Raw genomic sequence first — 12,709 nt, 5'->3', positions numbered from 1 at the left:
ACATWATTTTAATGCTTATTATTTTTGAAAGTTTGGTTTCAGGACATCTGTGGAAGATGAATATACCTTGAAATSCATCAAGGAATAAGAGTGATGCTTGAAAAAGGCTTAGAAATAAAACTATATAGACTGGTATACCTCTAYAGAGCAGGTATTTGTTTATTGCAGCGCTGGAGKTGAGGGGGATTTTTCTTCTTAACCTACCTGCCTTTGCTTTAAATTAACACATATTTATATAGTAAGCATGGTGTAACGTTGCTATTGTGACTGCTTTCTATATGCCCACCATATGCCTATTACTATACATGGGCAYGGAAATACATGATATTGTAGTTTTACAAGTGCGCAYGTGTTATCTTCAGTTTGGTGATCATGGGGGTCTCCCTCTAATGAGATACCATCCTCTTCATCATGGTGGATTTTTCACCTTTGTCTTCAGGGCATGCGCAGTTGTGATGTTTATGGGGTTTTTTTTAGTCTTCTAAGTTTTTATTTTCAATTATTTTGCTGACTGTCTTGTGCTTTTGTCAAGTTCTTATTAGTACTTTCTACTGCTTTTTGTTATAGCATCTACTTGTCTACTTTCTTCAGAACTTTTTTTGACTTATTCTCCTTGGTGATTTTACGTATTTATGTACTAATCTAGTTGGTTAGATTACGTGCAGCTGGTACACGGTATGTTACTAATACACTATTAGAAAACTTATAGCAATATATAAAAAGGCTATCATTGATAATATATTGAAAGCGATTAGATTGTATTTTCATAATATGTAAAAAGTTATTACATTTTATATTGATAACGTATAAAAAGGTTATAGAAAGTTTTCAATTAACAGGCCTCATAAGCACTTTGTTACTTTGATATAAACTACATGTATCAAGAGAGATGTGATTTGCAGGGCTGCTTCAGTCCAATAAGCACTCTGAAGATGACTCATTTTATGACCATGCCAGTACTTTTRAGTATCAGTAGATCTACATCAGTTAAACGCGACTTTGTCGGTCCTCCCCATCAGTCCGCCACTACCTCTGCCGAGGATGTCACAGCATCCTTCCGTAGGACAGGCCCCTGGTGACAGTCCACAGGGGTACAGTACAGAGTTTGTCATGTGCGTGCCCCGCTCCCGTGGYCACCCACAGTGGCACAAAGCCGCGGCTGCTAATGACACCCAGAGCTGTCCCCCACCCCGCGCCCCCTGCTGTCCCCTGGGGCTGGCGGGTGGCCGCACCCTGCCTCGGGGGCCACYCGAGGCGCAGCCCCGACGTGGCGGCCCCGCCTGCCCGGGCAGCCTGGCAACCCCGCGGCCACGGCGCGGCCCAACGGCGGGCACAGCGGCCATGAGGGCGGCGGGTCGGGAGCTGCCCCCGGCGGCAGGGGAGCCGCGCAGCGATGCCCGAGGCGAGCAGCCCCGTGAGCACGGTGGTCCCCGGCCCCCGGCCGCCCTGTCCCAGCCCGGGCCCGTCCCGCGGTGTCCCCTCGGGAGCAGAGCCGTTCGCCGCCGCTCCTCATGATGTGGCCCCCACTGCGGCAGGGTTGCGGGAGGCGCCGCGTCGGGTGGAGACTCCCCTGGTGCCATGGGGTGTCCGCATCCCTCTTCAGCTCTGTGGAGACTTGCTGCACCGAGGACATCTCCTTGGATRCCTCTCCATGCGTCTGTCCTAGGGAGGCACAGTGGCCTTCTCCTCAAGTGCCCTGGGGTGGCCTTGGCTACCAGCAAACCCCATCTGGCTGTGCCCACCATGGTCCTGTACCATCCTCCTGTCCTGAGGAATTGCTCCACGTCGGAGAGTAGGGCCTGGCTGAACACTATCGTRTATTTGTAAATGATTTGGTTCACAGTGTACTGAAGAGAGATGCAGAGTAGCATRACTTGACATTGTATTCAGCAAAGTATGTCAGCATTCAGGGGATTTATAATAACTGGGTTTTTTTTTAATATGTTTTACTAACAGGGCAGAAATGTGTGTATGTTGAGCCACCTAGGAGAGTTAAAGAAATACTTGCAGAGCACCTTCATTTCCAAGAAGAGGAATGCAATGTTAAACATCCTGCTGCAGGTAACCCTCTTGATCAGCAAATGGCAAGTGTTTGTCAGAACCAGTGATTGTTTTGAGGAACTGTGGCAAAATTACTGTTTTGAAAAAACCAACCCAGAACATTTATGTAGTAGTATGCAGAATATTTAGAAACAGCAGAATTGCATATAGTCTTTATTACTTCTTTTCTTCCTTTTTTTTGTCAGAAATTTTGAGACCATGGAGAACACAGAAAATTCCATATGATCTATCAGTTTAATAAAACAGAAACAAKTGCCAAGCAGTAGGGAGGTTTTGTCACCTTTTTCTTTGAAAGGAGTGCTGTAGTTATCAGAATACTGTTTCTCTTGTGTACAATTGAGATCCAATTCTAAACTCACTCAAAATGAATTTAAAACAGTTGGGTTAACAGACAAAAATGTATGTAAACTAGGTGATGTAATCAGTACCCAGCAGATGTAAAGACCATCTGAGCCTGCAATTCTTATTACTATGATTAGGCTCCTTAGGCAATTGCAGCACATACCTGCAAATGGCTGGTTTAGTCAGGCTTTGTTTGTAGAAAGCAGAGGCAAAAAGGCACTTTGGAATTCTTTTGACTTGTCCTAGATACCTGTRTTGCATGTATCATGCTCTAAAAGTGCCTATTCTTTACCTGTTGACTGGAAAGGGGTCCTGAGCAGAGCTGACTTGCAGATATTAACACTGGTCTGTTCAATCTGCTCATGTGTCTAATGTTACTAAGAGCTGAACACAACCATCTCCCAGTGGATCAAAATTGTCTGGAATATTTCAGTCTGGTTGAATAAATGGATGCTACCTTATATGTTCTCATGACTTTTGAGGAGTCTCCCAAAGAATTTTATGTTACAAAGGTCTGAAGTACTAAAGATAATACAGAAACACTATACAAGTATTTATTACAGGACTGTATAATATGGATCCAAAGCAAGTTCAGTGCAGAAATGGTATGTATGGCATAACAATGCTATAAATACAGTCAGATAGATGCTGATAGACAGATTATTCACCAACTACTGAATTCCTTTTCCTTCTCTTTGGAGAATTAGAGATGTTTACTAAGTGGCCTGGGTTCTGATAAACAGCAGTTGTCAGGCTGGGTGGTTACTGATTTATACAGTTTAGACTACTAAAATGTATTRTTTAAAATAAATTAGATRGCTAGTAAATTGTTARCTTTCCACAAAAAAAAAGCTTTTTATTTTGTTTTGGTGGTGATGGCTTTGGGTTTTTKTTTGTTTGGTTAYTCTTTGGGGTRAGTGCTGCTATTTTCTCTWTYTTTATGAGGGYATTTGGTATTCCAGTGTGACCCAAAAAAGGATKCTGGATGCACCAATGGTATTACTGCTTATATGTTATAGRCAAGCTATATCCTTCAGTTAGGAGCCTGAGTAGTCCTAAGGTGTTCTACAAACAGTAGAGAGCGTTGTATACATTTAGCAATCTGAATTTCTCTCTGAATATGTCAATTTCTTTTCATTAACTATGGAAGAATATTATGATGTAGTGTTATATTAATTCTAGAACAAGCTGAAGTTATCAGTTATAAAGCTATTGTTTTGCTAAATTGTTTACAGAGGCTCTGGAAGGAGTTTGGAATGTGAAAAACAATGTCCACATTAGACTCCTGAAACCAGTGTCACAGAACAGAAGTGATTCACTTTTACAGCCTCAATTCTACTCAAGACACACAAAWATGAAAAGTAAGAGTCAATAAAAAGAATCTTTCACTACAACACCTAATTTTTAAGTTGCAGGGCATCTTTCTGCAGCRCTAACACATCTCTTCCTTTAGTAAGTAGGCAACAGACTTTGAAATCTTTGCGAAAAAAGTCTATTCAGGACTGCTGTGTTGAGTCACCTTATTTCATATTCTGAAACCTTTTGTGTGAAATAATCACTTGTTTCCTACTGATAGGTGGTGAGTGTTGATTTCATGCTCATTATGAACCTTACTTAGCATACAAACTTAAGAAATTCAGTTGTTTGGAAAAGCCCTCCTCCAACACACATCCTGAAAAGAGTTTGGTCTAGGTATTTTTTCAGGCATTTTAGTATTTGCCTGCAATGGTCAGCTGGTGCTCTGGGAAATGTGTTTCTCTCTTTACAGTCTGTGGAATGTGGCTTTTCTGGAGCACACCTGTTCTTTATACACAGGTAGATTTTAGCATGGTCCTCTAAACGTGCCCACGTTCTCTCCTTCAGTGAAATGTATTAGCTTTGTAGTGGAATCTGCAAAGTGGTTTCCAGCCCTATGGAAACAGTTTGTTAACTTTGTCAGAGGAATATTTTTAGTGCCGTGAGCTTGCACAATATATGAAATCAGCATATTTTGCCATTAAATGATGCTCCTTCCCATATTCTAAGGGGATAGTGGTTTAAAAACACATGAAGCTGCATAACTAGCACCTCTTTCTTCCTGTCTTGATCTTTTGAGATCAGGAGATATTGGCATCTTAGTTACAAGAGCAGCACGGATTAAGTTATTATTGTATAAGAAGTGTTTAACTAGCATAGCCTTCTGCCATGCTGCCTTTACTTGGGAGTTACTACTTGTAGGAACACTTTAGTTATAGAGCAGACCCAACAACTATAGAATGAGTTTTGAGATGTTGGCATCATTTTAAAGTTCATGTATCTCAGGCTTCTATAAAGGCACACAGTTTTCAAAGATCATGATCTCCATTTCCTGCTAAGAACCATGAAAAAGAGCACCATTAAAACAAAGCAGTTTATTCAGATTGATGTTGGTGCTGAAAATCTGTTGATTTTCTTTTGGTAATTTGAATGTAGCTTCATTCTCAGGGGCTGCTGCTAGAGACAAGTGGTGCTGTCCTCTCTAGCTATGCTGCCTGCTTTGCAGTGGGCAGGCAGGCATCATGAGAGAAGATGTGGCAGAAAATATATAAAATGGGAGAAAAACTGGGAGCAATCTGGCTTCAGCTCCTATATTCACCAAACCATCTCCATTCACACACTCTTTTCTGTGTAAGGATTTGGGGAAGGAAGGAGTGACTAGTGGGGAGATGGAGTAGAGGTACAGACTATAGAAACTGACGAAAAGGAAGACACATTTCTAGAGAAAAGATGAACCCACGTGCTTAGTGCCAGAAGGAGAGGAACCAGTGAAAGGAAAAGGGAAATGAAAGAGGAGACATACAGAAGGTCAGAAATTCCTGAAAGAAACAGAAAGGAAAGGAATACAGTTCAGCAACACAGAGATAGAAACTGTAAAAAATGAAGGGAAAATGTGCAGGAGATATAAACACAAGAGAGAAAAAGAAAAAAATATGTATTCATATTGCTGAATTTACTTAAGTTAATGCATTTTTCCTTCTTCCTTTTACTGCCTTTCTGTAAAAGTGACCAGTGGTTTGGAGGGCTCACTACATGGTGTCTCATTGATCCCTAGAGCAGATGTTGTCTTTTTTACAGATTGCTGAACAGTGCTGTGCAGAACCTGACCCTGCTTTGACGTGGCAAATCAACCATCAGCATAMCTAGCTACCTTTGGAAATGTATATCTGTGTTTACAGGATTTTGAATAAAGTTCTGTTTGAATATGGAGCTATTTCCTCTTTGTYGTTTTATTCATAACCTCATGCTACTTTTTAATCTGATGTAAGTAGCCAAACCTTATCCATATTTCATCCAGTGATGAAGACATCACAGTCCAAAGATTACAAGAAGTTCTTGCTGACAAACGTGCAACTGTGAAGTTAACATTTGCATAGTTTTCTCTTTTGCRAAGTGATTCTCTGCCGCCCAGCAGATGATTGTAATGTAATTGAAGAGGTGCCTTGTAATGCTTTAGGCTGAATTCATTCATTACACTGAGCATTTCAGAAGGCAAGAGTTTGTGATTTGATATCTAGCCTGATTTAATGAAATCTTAACATAAATAAGCCTCTCTCCATATAAGAATTATTGTATGAAGAACCACAGAACCAGCATGGAGCCTGAAATAATTTGCACGCTCACTCTTAAACCATTATTATAGTGAGGTAAGACCAAATGAATATTGGTTTGTTTTGTATTATCATACTACTTATGAAAATAATGTGGATCCTTCTAAGTACTTTATTAAACCAGAAAATATGTGAGGTCCCAGATATGAGGCTATTTCACCCTGGACTTCTGTGTGTTGCAGGGGCACACAGCTGCCTCACCATGGTCTTCTCCATGGGCTGCTCTGGCTCCTGGAGCACCTCCTGACCCTCCTTCTCCACTGACCTTGGTGTCTGCAGGGCTGTTCTTCTCACATATTCTCATTCCTCCCTTCTCTGCCTGCCATTGCTTCTGTGCATCAACATTTCCTTCTTAAATTTGTTATCCCAGAGGCACTACCACCATTGCTAATTGGCTCAGTCTTGGTTAACACAGGTCTGTCTTGGAGCCAGCTGGTATTGGCTCTGTCGGACATAGGGGAAGCTTCTAGAACTTGTCWCAGAAGGCACCCCTGTAGTCACCCCCCTGCTACCAAAACCTTGCCTAAAAGGTGGAGATGAGATTTGTTTCTGGGGCTCTCAGTTCCTCAGGAAGTGTCTATAACATAATGAATATTTTTCAAAAGGAAATCTCTGTGACAACTTTGTGAAACTGGACTTTGATTTCCTTTGGGATTTTTTTATAATTATCTGTGCTTTAAATTAGMTGGTTTTTCTTTGATTGTCTGGAACTCTTCTCTGACATTAGAAGTTTGATTTTATGTTTGTATCAGTGAGAAGAGGAAAAAAGAAAAACCAAAACCAAAACAGCCTCAGTTGACTCCAGGCCAACTCTTTTCAGTGTTTCTGTTTGACTTCTAAATGAAAAAAAAAAAAAAATATTGGCATTGAATATTGTACCTGAGGCACTAGAGGAGTAGCTTCTTTTGGAAACACTCTTCTCACTCTTTAGATGCAAATTTGATCATGAATCACACAATAATGTTTGAAAAGCACAGGGTTCACAGACAAAAGCTTTGAAGCTTGTTGTATCTTGCTTCTGCTTCTTGTTTCTTTTTTATTCTATTCCACTCACCTTGCTTTCTGATTCTGTTTCATAATCTTGTTTTACAGTTTTCAAAATTRTAAGACTTTCTGGCTCTATCCTGGWTTCCTGCAGTAGCTCAGTTTTGGTGCAGCATTTGGTGCACATTTTCTCCCTCTTCCTTTTTGTGCAACCTTCTACAACAGAGAAATGCTGTTAGATCTTTTCTACTGGACATATTACCTCAATTAGGAGGCTTGGGTAATTCTTACCTAGTCTAATATATTCATGTTTGTGACCTTTTTATATGTGTCCTCTTTTATCTGAATAAAACAAAGCAATCTGTTTAAATGTAACATTGCATGAAATTAATATTACTAATATTATTGTGATAGTTACAATATCTTTATAATACTTCATTTAATAGGGTGTTGGGTAATTTAAATTAACTGTGTTCACATTTTATGATAGTGACTTTTTACAATAGTGRCTTTTTACTGTCTAACTGTTCTGCTCTCCTTTTCTTCTTTCTATTTTATTATTTCATGCCAAACTCAACACTACKGTTTTGAGAGACAATTGCTATCATWGCTTATATGTRGTTTAGGAGATTTACTTCAAATTAGGACTAGTTTTGTTTCCTAGTCTGAAACATGACCTTAATCCCAGAGGTTCAAAAATRAAGTTTTACCACAAATCCTTCCCTCTGTCCTGGGAGATGCTCACTGGGTAAAATGAGAGCATCAGAGCTGGTCGAACACCACTGCCACTGTGGCTGCATAAGATGAAGTCCAGTGCTCAGAAAACCTAAGGAAGATGGAAATTACTGAGAACTGCTAACAAACATCCACAGAGCCAAATTCTGGCTTGCTGGTACCCATGCATGTGTTAAAGTGTCTAAGGATTGTGTGAGACTGCTAGGAAAATTTTCTGCTTTGATTTTGGCTCTGGTCTMCTCTGGTGAACAACAAAACTGTGTGCTTCAATGGAAGATTGAAGATGGACAGGATCCCTCATTCACAGWGTGCACAGCACATTTGTTCATGCCTGTGTCTTGACCTGGAAATATCAACTTCATGTGGTTTTAATCCAACATTGCTCACAGTCACAAGCGGAACTGTAGCCAGGCAGAATATTTTAACATTGCCTTTGCTGCATATGCAGAAACATGAGTTTGTCTGTCCAGAAACTGTTCAGGCATCAACTTTTTTTTTTTAATCCCTGGTCGTATTTCTGAATTTTAAACTTCCAAGCAGAAAGACCATGCTTCTGAACATGAAACGCTAGGTAATCAAATTACAGACATTTAAACATCACACTGAAATACAGAGTGTGCAATATTTAGAACAAAACTTTTATCACTCCTTTTTCATAGAGAATTTAGGTTCTTACYTGGCAAAAGTTGCATTGAACCCATGGGGACTATTTATGAAAAGAGACTTCAACACTATTCTTAGTGTCATTTTGGTACCAGATAGTATCCTGCTATGCTTTGAAGCTGATCACACTTTTTTTGGATGAAAAACTCCACAAGATTTCCCTGGYTGACAGAATGTCTGAGTTGATAGCTGTGGCTGAAAACACAACCGTGTCTTGCAGTACCTTTTAAATTGCATTAAAACAGTTGACAAATAGCTTCAAAGACTTTTCCAGGCTTAAATATTTCTGAAATGTGACAAAACAGAATGAGTCAGAGTAGAGAGGATGTAGAGTTGGGAAGCTCTAGGCAAAAATATTTACTGCTGTTAGAGATGGCAAATATTCAACCTTCAAATAAGCAAAGTATTTTTTATTTTGCAGCAGCTTCATTACTGACACACAGCATTTTATTTTAAATTCCTGRCTATCAGAAACATGAGATATTGCTGTGGTTTCCACTGAATGGTTAAAGCACAATTCCCCAATATATCGTGCCAAGAAGTCTGTGTGGTCCTAAGTCCATGGGGCTATCTCCTGAGCTGGTTTATCTCCAAAGCAGACAAAACTAGCTGTGTTTCCTGTGGGAGGTCTTCAGGCATCTGGCAATGCTACTCAGCCTTCATTATGTTGTACTTTTCAGAGATGGAGTTTTTCCCAAGTCAGAGTGAACAAAACTGCTTGACAAAACCCTGCCAGCACAGCTGATGTGATCGTGCTGTGGGTGTGCTGTGTATTATGGCAGAAATGAGGCAAACTGAAGCAGATATGGGTTACTGCCAAGCTGGTGTTTGTTCTCTAGACACGGAAGGAGACATTAAAAAGGGGAGAGAAACATTGCACCTATACACAGATCTGAGGACACCTGACTGCTAACTTTGGTCCTGACAGTGAGGTCCTTCCCTGTATCCCTCACTCTACAGCAATGCATCACATCTGGCTTTTAAATTTACCACACCAAGATTTCTAGGAGGCTGCTAGACTTGTAGCTAAAGGCACATCTATCATTACTTTCAGTAGTGACAGTGATGAATATCCAACTAAAATAGATTTCTGCTATTTTCCATATTGTGAGGGGTTTGAAGACAGCAGCAACAAAACAGTCAGATCTGYAATTCACAAAAATTCTAAAATATGTCTAAAATATACATTTCATCTTGCYCTAGATAGAAATTCTATAAAGACTTTTGAACTAGTGGACTACATACATGCAAATGTAAACATATATTTAGTTTCCACAGAGGCAAGTATAACATGAAAATTAATTTAAGGTGACAATATTACTCATAGAAACAATTTAGGCTACTGTCCTCTCATCTTGAAATGATTAAATTCTTATTTGCCATGCTAAAATATTATTATAATTCTGGATATGCATGCTGCGCATACAACCACAACTTAMTGTGGATTTCAGTAATCGCTTTTTTCAAGATGCAGTGTAGACCTTTAGCTGATGTTGTGTTGAGGAGTATGGAAAGCCGTGTTTTGATTTCATGCTAAATAATTCAACAGATTTGTCTCTGTATAACAATAGTCTTAATATGGATGCTATTGCAGTGCAGATGAAAGTCATACTTGAAGTTTCACCGAGAAACTGCAAAAAATCAAAAGTAACTWGGTAACTAGGCAACTCTTGCTATGAATTCTCACAGGGAAAACTTTTTTTTTAATCTTTCAAATTTTTCACTATTTGGCTTATAAAMATTTCCATGTTAAGTTGTCCTGAAACATTTAATAAATGCTGAATTAATGCAAACGTTTTTGTTGACTTACCATAGGAAGGCCCAGGTCTTGCATCATCAATGTAACTGGTCAGGCTTTGGATTTGAAATTCTTAGCAGTGAATRTTCAAACAATGGAAATGAAAACATGACTAGATAAAGACTCCTCCAAAGTCACGTATCAATGCTGAAAACTCCTGGAGGAGATTAAGAACTGTCATTGCAGCTCATATGATCAAATTTATTGAGTGAATCAGAATTCCACAGAAGTTGATTGAGCACTCCCACTCACTTTCATAAGTCCCAGATTTCTCACATTATCTKCAAAAATGTCTGAATAAAGAAAACTACTAACAATTGTGGGTTTGGACCATTTTGAATTAAAGCAGATTGTGTTAATTTTAGTGTTCATTGCATTGGATGGGCTCTGGATTGAATCTACATACAAGGCCTCTCAGTATTTTAATCTTCCTTAGCACTGTATTTCTGTATTTGTTTGCAGTTTTCTACTGTAGTAAAGTAACTTCTTTGCATTCCCATTTTGTGACTAAAATCAGTGAGATTAGTCAGCAGGTACTAGTGCYGGCAATGATTAACCTCATCCACTAGGGTGACTAGTGTTCCCGGGAGATGCCTTCCAACCAATGCTGTGAGTGGAAGCCCAGGCAGCCAGATACCCACTCCAGCCACAGCTGGTGGCATTTATTATATTTTATGAGTGCTTGCAGCATGGCCTATGGAAGGACTATATATACTGTGTGGAAGGAATATGTACATAGTCCAAGTACTACTTGAACTTCATGCAAGTAATAKGTTTATGGATGTACATGGCTGAGCTACTAACCTAACATCACCCTCACACACAACTGTGCTTTTTTTTTTTTATTTTTTTTTTTTTGAGTAAACAGGCCTGAATCACTTTTTCACTAATCTGGAGTCAAGTCATAGGGCCTTGATGTATGTGGTATGTAAACTCTATGCTGCAATCCAAATAGTCAGTGAGAATTTATATCTGGTGTAATCTGCAGCCTTTAGCAGATATATGTGAGAGGATCTTGGATCTATAGCTCTTGGATATGAATGTGTGCGATGTCAGAGCTGGAAACTCATCCAGTTCTGTACAAACACTGAACTGTGTGAGTCAACAATCTCTCCGTTCACTGAGACAAATTACTTAGGAAAAGAAGTTTTGAGCCTACGTGATGCACTTTTTCACAGCAACTCTGAAGAAGAGCTGGAAAAACTAATCTTCTGGTAAGCATAAGGTTTTGTAGTTTTTAAATAACTGTGAGGTTTTAATGTAAGCTTGTATGGTTCTAAGAAAGCCGTAAAGGAACAAAAAGAATTATATTTTAAAATTTATTTTCCTTTAGTTTTCCAAATTGTTAATATTCCTAATGGTGCTTGAAACTGATTGAATCTGACAGGAATTCAAAGATACTGTGGCAGTCACTTATTTTTTTCCTGAATAAGYGATTTATTCAAAACTGCTCTCAACCTCACTCTCTAAATTACATSTGTTTTAAAAGAAAATCCCTGCATCTTCCAAAGTAYTTCCTGTGAGGCCACAGGATACAGCATATAAATAATTGCTCAGCTGGTGTGGGAAAACCGTTTTGCCAGAGTTTAAAACCTCTGACTGTTTCAGGTGTGGAATGGAAGAAGTAAATGAGAATGCATATGGGAASTAGCAGAGCAGTCCTGCTTTCTCATCGGCAATAGGGCAGGGAGACCTGGGACTGCTCCAGCCTTTGTGATGGGCATGGCAGGGCTCTCCTCCACCTGCGGTCCTCTGCCCTGAGCTCCTACATGTGCTCATGTATGGGGGTTGTGTGGCAAGGTTCTGGTAGTGATGGGGCTACAGGGGTGGCTACAGGGGTGGCTACAGGGGTGGCTTTTCTGAGAAGGTGCCAGAAACTTTGTCCTGTCCAATGAGCCAATGCCAGCTGTCTCTAAGACGGACCCACTGCTGTACAAGCTGAGCCCACCAGTCAGTTATGGTGGTAGCACCTCTGGGATAATGTATCTAAGAAGGAAAAAAGTTACTGCACAGAAGCAATCGCATCCAGAGAATGGAGGAATGAAAATATGTGAGAGCAGACATCAAGTGAGTGCAGAAAGAAGGGGAGATGGTGCTCCTGGGGTTGGAGCAGAGATTCCCCTGCAGCCCATGGTGCACACCATGGTAAGCCAGGATGTTCCTCTGGAGCCTGTGGAGGACCTCATGCCAGAGCAGGTAGATGCCATAGGAAGTTCTGCCACTGAGCAAGTTYGTGGCAGGACCTGTGGCCCTGCAGAAAGGAAGCTGGTTTGCTGGTAGGAATTGTGGCCCCACTGGGGATCCACGCTGGAGCAGTCTGTTCATGAAGAGCTGCACCCCATGGAAGGGATCTGYGCTGGMGCAGTTTGTRAAGAACTGCAGCCCCTGAGATGGACTCAGCCTTGGAGAAGTTCAAGGGACTGCGTCCTGTGGGAGGACCACACTGGAGCAGAGGAAGGGTGTAAGGAGTCCTTCTCATGAGGTGGAAAGAGCAACACAG

This window comes from Malurus melanocephalus, unplaced genomic scaffold (genome assembly GCF_030028575.1).
Source record: "Malurus melanocephalus ecotype Western Australia unplaced genomic scaffold, MMel_1.1 scaffold_213, whole genome shotgun sequence".
NCBI classification, from domain to species: Eukaryota; Metazoa; Chordata; class Aves; order Passeriformes; family Maluridae; genus Malurus; species Malurus melanocephalus.
Note: the sequence above shows the minus strand (reverse complement) of the source record.